The following is an 8,089-nucleotide window of genomic DNA, read 5'->3' as shown; positions in this document are numbered from 1 at the left end:
GCTTTTCTCAGAACTCTATTATTACTATTTCTTGGAACTTGAATATTTTTGTTTCATTAACCATATTCTCTACTTTTGCCTCCCACTTCTTTATTTCCTGTACTAAATTCTCTGAGGGTGTTACTTCTCCCCATTTCTAAAAAAAAAAATTATTTTAATAACAAGTACATAGTTTCTATATATCTCCTGTGCTCCCACTCAAAGAGCCTTCGCCACAATGGTCATCCTGCATTTGTAACTGTGGTATACTTGTTACATTCAGCAATCCACACAGATACTTCATTGTCCCCTAAAATTCATCATTTCCAATAAGAATCAATCTTGGTGTCAGGTATTCTATGAGTCTTGACAAATGTATAATGATATGTATCCACCATTCTAGTATAATACTAAATAATTTCACTGCCCTAAAAATCCTCTGTAGGTTTCCTATTTTCCCTGTCTCCTGAACCACTAATCTTTTTACTTTCTTCATATTTTTTCTTTTTTTCAGAATCAAATCTTTTAGTTAGAATGAAACAGTATGGATTCGTTTCAGACTGGTCTTTCACTTAGTAATATGCATCTAAGCTTTCTCTAAGGCTTTTCATGGCTTCCTAACTTTTTGTTTTTGTTTTTCAGTGCTTAATAATATTCTGTGATCTAGATTTCAATTTATTTGTTTTCATTAGACATCTTGATTGCTTCCAAGTTAGGGAAGTTATGAATAAAGATGGTATAAACATGCATAGTTAGGGTTTTATGTTAATATGTTTTCAATGCACTGGATTAAATACCAGAGAACATGACTACTGGACCACATGGGAAAGTATTGTCCACACTTTTCATAGGCGAATGGTCCACAGGAGGCCAGTCATTAGTATTCTGCTTTGTAAACATGTAACTAAAGGTCACAAAAGATAAATGACTTACCCAAGGATTACAAAGTAATAAGTGATAGAGCAGGTCTAAACTTTGTGTTTTCTCCCTACTGATCCAAGGCTTTTTACTATCTTAAGTGGCTTCCTCATTACCTAAGAGAGAAAAAGTTTAGATTTTTTACCCAGGGCTCTAAATCTAAAATTATCACACAGCTCAAAAAAGACTGCAGTAACATCAAAGCTAGAACTGGGTGGAGAAAAAGTACAAGCTATAAATGCGTAATATTTTAAGGCGTTCAAGAGTGATGAGGATATTAAAGTTTCTAAAAATCCAAGAGTTTTATTTATATGTAAAACATGTTGATAGTGAAATAACAACTTATGAAATGGAAGAAAATATTTACAAATCACATATTCCATAAGGGTTTAATATGCAGAGTTGAGCTGGGTTGTGGCCTAATGGCAGGGCACTTGCCTAGCAAATGTGAGGTACTGGGTTTGATTTTCAGCACCACATATAAAAATAAATAAAATAAAGTTATTATGTCTAACTACAACTAAAAATATATTTTTTTAAATACCCAAAGTAATGGGCTTGGGTTGTGGCTCAGTGGTAGAGTGCTTGCCTAGCACATGCAAGGCCCTGCACCAATAAAAATAAGTAAGTAAAATAAAGGTATGTGTCCACTAGAACTAAAATTTAAGAATTATTTTTAGATCCAAAGTAAATAAAGATCACCTTCAACTCAACAACAATAAAATTTGATTAAAAAAGGGCCAAAGGACTTCTCCAAAGAAGTTGCACAAATGACCAATAAGCACAAGATGCACAGCATCACTTCTCATTAGGGAAATGAAAATCAAAACTACAAGTAGGAACTTCCTCACACCCATTAGGTTTGGCTACTATTCAAAAATATTAATAATGACAAGGGTTGACAAGGAAATGGAAAAATAGGAACCTTCTTGTGTTGTTGGTGGGGTAATGTAAAATAGTACAGCCACTATGGAAAACAGTATGGCAGTTGCTGAAAAACCTTAATAAACAATTCCACTTTGGGGTATAAGTACCCAAAAGAATTGATAACAAAAACCTAACAGATATTTTGACACCCATGCTCATAGCATTATTTGCAATAGACAAAAGGTGTAGGCATTTTAAGTGTCCATCAAAGGTTAAATAAGTAAACAAAATTTGGCATGCACACACAGAGTAGAATAGTATTCATCCTTAAAAAGGAAGGGAATCCTGATACAATATTTTTGAAATTTAAGTATATGATGCTATGTGAACTAAGGACAAATATTATATAATTCTACTTAATGTTAGTTAATCTGACCCAGAGTAGTAAGATTCATGGAGGCAGAAAGTTAGATTGATGGTTGTCAGGGATTAAATAGTGGAATGGGGAGATGCTTAATGGAAATGGAGTTTTGGTTTATAAAGTTAAAGAGTTCTGAAGATTGGGCACACGACTGCATGAATGTAATTAACTCACTGAACTGAAATGTACACTTAAAAATGGTTTTGGTTGTGTTATGTGTATTCTACCATTATTTTAAAAAATGAGTAAATATTTTGACCAAGTCTTAGATTTTCATAAGGCTAAGCTAATTATTTATGTGTTATTATTTTCAAGTAAAGTACATGAGTGTTAAATAGATTTTTTTCAATACTCAATTTTTGATGAGTCCAGTCAGTCACTCTACTAACTAATATGATTTAATAAACTATAGACATATAGGTTTAGACTTATACAGTGATTAACTTTTATTAGACACATTTGGAAAGTTCCTCCATCATAGTATAATATTTAACTCTGAGGCATTTCCAAGTTGTTTTTCAAGAGGCTGCATTAGGAAATGTTTTCTTGACAGAAACATGAGTGCAAGCAAATGTTCTTCAGGTTGACTTGGTTCTGGGGATGCTGGCTTTTACAAAATTCAGATTTCAATCCAATGTCATGGTAGAACATGTGAAGTTTAATGCCAGGACTGTGAGGGTATAGAAGGGGAACATGGAAGGTGCCTACAGGACCATCAGCAGAATCCTCACCATGGATGGTCACCTAGGACATGAAGCTATATAATGGTGCTGTGATGTGCCTGGCCTCCTTTGATGGCAGAGAAACTGTAAAAGTGCTGGTGGATCCACAATGTAGAAATGGCTCCAAAAGTCAATTTCTTATTTATCACTCCCCAGTATGGGGACTGTAATCCAGGAACATTCTACCACTGAGCTCTATCCCCAGCCCTTTTTAAAAACTTTATTTTGGGACAGTGTCTTGCTATGCTAAGCTGTCTAGATTGCCAGGCAAACTTGCAATTCTTATGTCTCAGCTTCCTGAGTAGTTGGGATTATAGTAAGGTTCATTTCTGTTTTGTTTGTTTGTTTGTTTTATTATTAGTTGTTCAAAACATTACAAAGCTCTTGACATATCATATTTCATACATTTGATTCAAGTGAGTTATGAACTCCCATTTTTACCCCGTATACAGATTACAGAATCACATCGGTTACACATCCACGTTTTTACCTACTGCCATATTGATGTCATATTCTGCTTCCTTTCCTATCCTCTATTATCCCCCTCCCCTCCCTTCTTCTCTCTCTACCCCATCTACTGTAATTCATTTCTCTCTCTTGTTTTTTTCCCTTTCTCCTCACTTCCTCTTATATGTAATTTTGTATAACAATGAGGGTCTCCTTCCATTTCCATGCAATTTCTCTTCTCTCTCCCTTTCCCTCCTACCTCTTGTCTCTGTTTAATGGTAAACTTCTTCTCAAGCTCTTCTTCCCTGCTCTGTTCTGAGTTGTCCTTTTTATATTAAAGAAGACAATTGTCATTTGTTCCTTAGGTATTGGCTAGCTTCACTTAGCATAATCTGCTCTAATGACATCCATTTCCTTGCAAATGCCATGCTTTTGTCATTTTTTAGTGCTGATTAATATTCCATGGTGTATAAATGCCACTTTTTTTTTCAATTTGTCTATCAAAGGGCATCTAGGTTGGTTCCACAGTCTAGCTATTGTGAATTGTGCTATGAACATCGATGTAGCTGTATCCCTGTAGAACGCACTTTTAAGGTCTTTGGGGAATAGTCCGAGAAGGGGATTATCTGGGTCAAATGGTGGTTCCATTCCCAGCATTGCAAAGAATCTCCATACTGTTTTCCAAGTTGGCTAAACCAATTTGCAGTTCCACCAGCAATGTACAAGTGTACCCTTTTCCCCACATCCTCGCCAGCACTTGTTGTTGTTTGACTTAATAATGGCTGCCATTCTTACTGGAGTGAGATGGTATCTTAGGGTGGTTTTAATTTACATTTCTCTCACTGCTAGAGATGGTGAGCATTTTTTCGTGTACTTTTTGATTGATTGTATGTTCTCTTCTGAGAAGTGTCTGTTCAGGTCCTTGACCTATCTGTTGATTGGGTTATTTATTTCCTTATTGGTTAATTTTTTGAGTTCTTGGCATATTCTGGATATTAGGGCTCCATGTGAAGTGTGAGAAGTAAAAATTTGTTCCCAGGATGTAGGCTCTATTTTTACCTCTCTTATTCTTTCTCTTTTTGAGAAAAAACTTTTTTAGTTTGAGTAAGTCTATTTGTTGATTCTTGTTTTAACTCTTGTGCTGAAGGTGTCCTATTAAGGAATTTTGAGCCTGACCCCACAATATGTGAATTAAAGCCAACTTTTTCTTCTATCAGACAAAGAGTCTCTGTTTTGTTATCAAGCTCCTTGATCCATTTTGAGTTAACTTTTGTGCATGGCAAGAGAAAGGAATTCAGATTCATTTTGTTGCATATGGATTTCCAGTTTTCCCAGCACCATTTATTGAAAATGCTATCCTTTCTCCATTGCATGCTTTTAGCCCCTTTATCAAATATAAGATAGTTGTAATTTTGTGGATTGGTCTCTGTGTCCTCTATTTTGTACCATTGGTCCACCCACCTGTTTTGGTACCAGTACCATGCTGTTTTTCTTACTATTGCTCTGTAGTTGAGTTTGAGGTCTGATATCGCTCTATCGCCTTTGTCACTCTTCCTGCTTAGAATTGCTGTTTCTATTCTGGGTCTTGTATTTTTCCAGATGGATTTTATGATTGCTTTGTCTATTTCTAAAAAAAAAATGTCATTGGGATTTTGATTGGCATTGCATTAAACCTATAGAGAACCTTTGGTAATATCTCCATTTTGATGATGTTAGTTCTGCCTATCCATGAACAGGGGTATATTTTCCCATCATCTAAGATCTTCTATTTCTCTCTTTAGGAATCTGTAGTTTTTATTGCATAAAATTTTCTCTTCTTTTGTTAGGTTGATTCCCAAATATTTTATTTTTTTGAGGATATTGTGAATGGGGTGGTTGTCACCATTTCCATTTCAGAAGATTTGTTGTATTGATTTTATATCCTGCTACTTTGCTGAATTCATTTGTTAGCTCTATTAGTTTCTTTGTAAAACCTTTTTGGTCTGCTAGGTATAGGATTATGTTATTTGCAAATAGTGATAATTTAAGTTCTTCTTTTTTTGTCTTTATGCCTTTAATTTCTTTTGTCTGTCTAGTTGCTCTGGCCAGTATTTTGAGAACTATATTGAATAGAAATGGTGAGAGAAGGCATCCCTGTCTTGTTTCAGATTCTACAGGGAATGCCATCAATTTTTTTTCCATTTAGAATGATGTTAGCCTGAGGCTTAGCATAGATAGCTTTTACAATGTAGAGGTAAGTTCCTGTTGTCCCTAGTTTTTTTAGTGTTTTGAACATAAAGGGATGTTGTACTTTGTTGAATGCTTTTTCTGCTTCTATTGAGATGATCATATGGTTCTTATCTTTAAGTCTATTGATTTGGTGAATAATATTTATTGATTTCCATATATTAAACCAGCCTGCATCCCAGGGATGAATCCTACTTGATTATGGTACAAATTATTTTTGATATGTCTTTGTATCTGATTTGCCAGAATTTTATTGAGGATTTTTGCATCTAGGTTCATTAGAGATATTGGTCTGTATTTTACTTTGAAGTGTCTTTGTCTAGTTTCAAAATCAGGGTGATGTTGGCCTCATAGAATGAATTTGGAAAAGTTCCCTCTTTTTCTATTTCCTGAAATAACTTGAAAAGTATTGGTATTAATTCTTCTTTAATGGTTTTGTAAAACTCCGCTATATACCCATCCGGTCCTGGGCTTTTCTTGGTTGGTAGTCTTTTGATGGCTTCTTCGATTTCCTCCATTGATGTTGGTCTGTTTAAATTGTGTGTAACCTCCTGACTCAATCTGGGCAAATCATATGACTTAAAAATTTATAGATGTCTTCACTATATTCTATTTTATGGGAATATAGGTTTTCAAAATAATTTCTAATTATCTTCTGTATTTCTGTAGTGTCTGTTGTGATATTGTCTTTTTCATCCTATATATTAGTAATTTGAATTCTCTCTCTTCTTCTCTTCATTAGCATGGCTAAGGGTCTTTCAATATTATTTATTTTTTCAAAGATCGAACTTTTGGTTTTGCAATTTTTTCAATAGATTTTTTGGTTTAAATTTCATTGATTTCCACTCGGATTTTAATTATTTTTTTTTTCCTTCTGCTACATTTGCTGTTGTTCTGCTCTTCCTTTTCTAGGGTTTTGAGATGAAGTGTGAGCTCATTTATTTTTTTTTTCTTGTTTTGTGGAATGAACCCCAGGCAATGAATTTCCCTCTTAAAACTGGTTTCCTTGTGTCCCATCAATTCTGGTATATTTTGTCTGTATTTTCATTTATCTCTAAGAATTTTTGGATTTCCTACTTTATGTCTTCTGTAACCCATTGATCATTCAGTAACATATTGTTCATTTTCCAAGTGATGTAGGATTTTTCCTTCTGTTTATATCATTGATTTCTAGTTTCATTCCATTATGATCAGATAAGATGCATGGTATTATCTCCACACTGTTATATTTACTAAGGGTTGCCCTATGGCATAATATATGGTCTATCTTTGAGTAGGATCTATGTGCTGCTGAAAAGAACGTGTATCCACTTGATGATGGTTGATATATTCTATATATGATGATTAAGTCTAGGTTATTGATTGTGTTATTAAGTTCTATAGTTTCTTTATTCAACTTTTGTTTGGAGGATATGTCCAATGGTGAGAGAGGTGTGTTGAAGTCAATGTGGTCTATTTGATTCTTGAACTTGAGGAGAGTTTGTTTTATGAACTTTGCAGCACCATTATTTGGTGCATAAATATTGATAATTGTTATGTCTTGTTGGTGAATGATTCCTTTTAACAGTATATAATGTCCTTCCTTATCCCTTTTAATTAACTTAGTCTTGAAGTCGATTTTATTTGATAAGAGGATGGCCACACCTGCTTGCTTCTGAGGACCATGTGCGTGGTATGATTTTTCCCAAACCTTCACCTTCAGTCTGTGTATATCTTTTCCAATCAGATGTGTCTCCTGAAGGCAGCATATTGTTGGATCTGTTTTTTTTAATCCAGGTTACAAGCCTATGTCACTTTGTTGGTGAGTTTAAGCCATTAACGTTTAGGGTTAGTATTGATATATGGTTTGTACTTCCAGTCATGTTTGATTATTAATCTTTTTTAAAAATTTGGTTTGTTTCTCCATGATTAGCTTTTTTTCTCCCACTCTTGTTTTACTGAGGTACTTCCCACTGTTGGTTTTGGTTGTTGTTTTTTATTTATTCCTCATGTAGTGTTTTGCTCAAGATGCTTTGCAATGCTGGTTTTCTGGCTGTGAATTCTTTTAACTTTTGTTTATCATTAAAGGTTTTTATTTTGTTGTCGTACCTGAAGCTTAATTTTGCTGGATATAAAATTCTTGGTTGGCATCCATTGTCTTTCAGTGTTTGAAATACATTGTTCCAGGATCTTCATGCTTTCAGCGGTCTGTGGTGTGATGAAAAATCAGCCATTAACCTTATTGGTATACACCTGAATGTAAACTGCCTTCTTTCTTTTGTAGCTTTTAATATTTTCTCTTTGTTCTGTATATTGGATATCTTCATAACAATGTGTTTTGGTGTTGGTCTACTGTGATTTTGTATGCTCGGTGTCCTGTATGCATCTAGAATTTGTACATCCATTTCCTTTTTTATATCTGGAAAGTTTTCTAAAATTATTTCGTTCAAAAAATTGCTCTTTCCCATTTGCTCCACTCTGCTACTGATACTCTTGTTTGAGTTTTTAATTTGGTTCATAGTTTCCTTCA

The sequence above is a fragment of the Ictidomys tridecemlineatus genome, chromosome 11, assembly GCF_052094955.1.
Source record: "Ictidomys tridecemlineatus isolate mIctTri1 chromosome 11, mIctTri1.hap1, whole genome shotgun sequence".
NCBI lineage: Eukaryota > Metazoa > Chordata > Mammalia > Rodentia > Sciuridae > Ictidomys > Ictidomys tridecemlineatus.
This window is presented reverse-complemented; position numbering follows the sequence as displayed.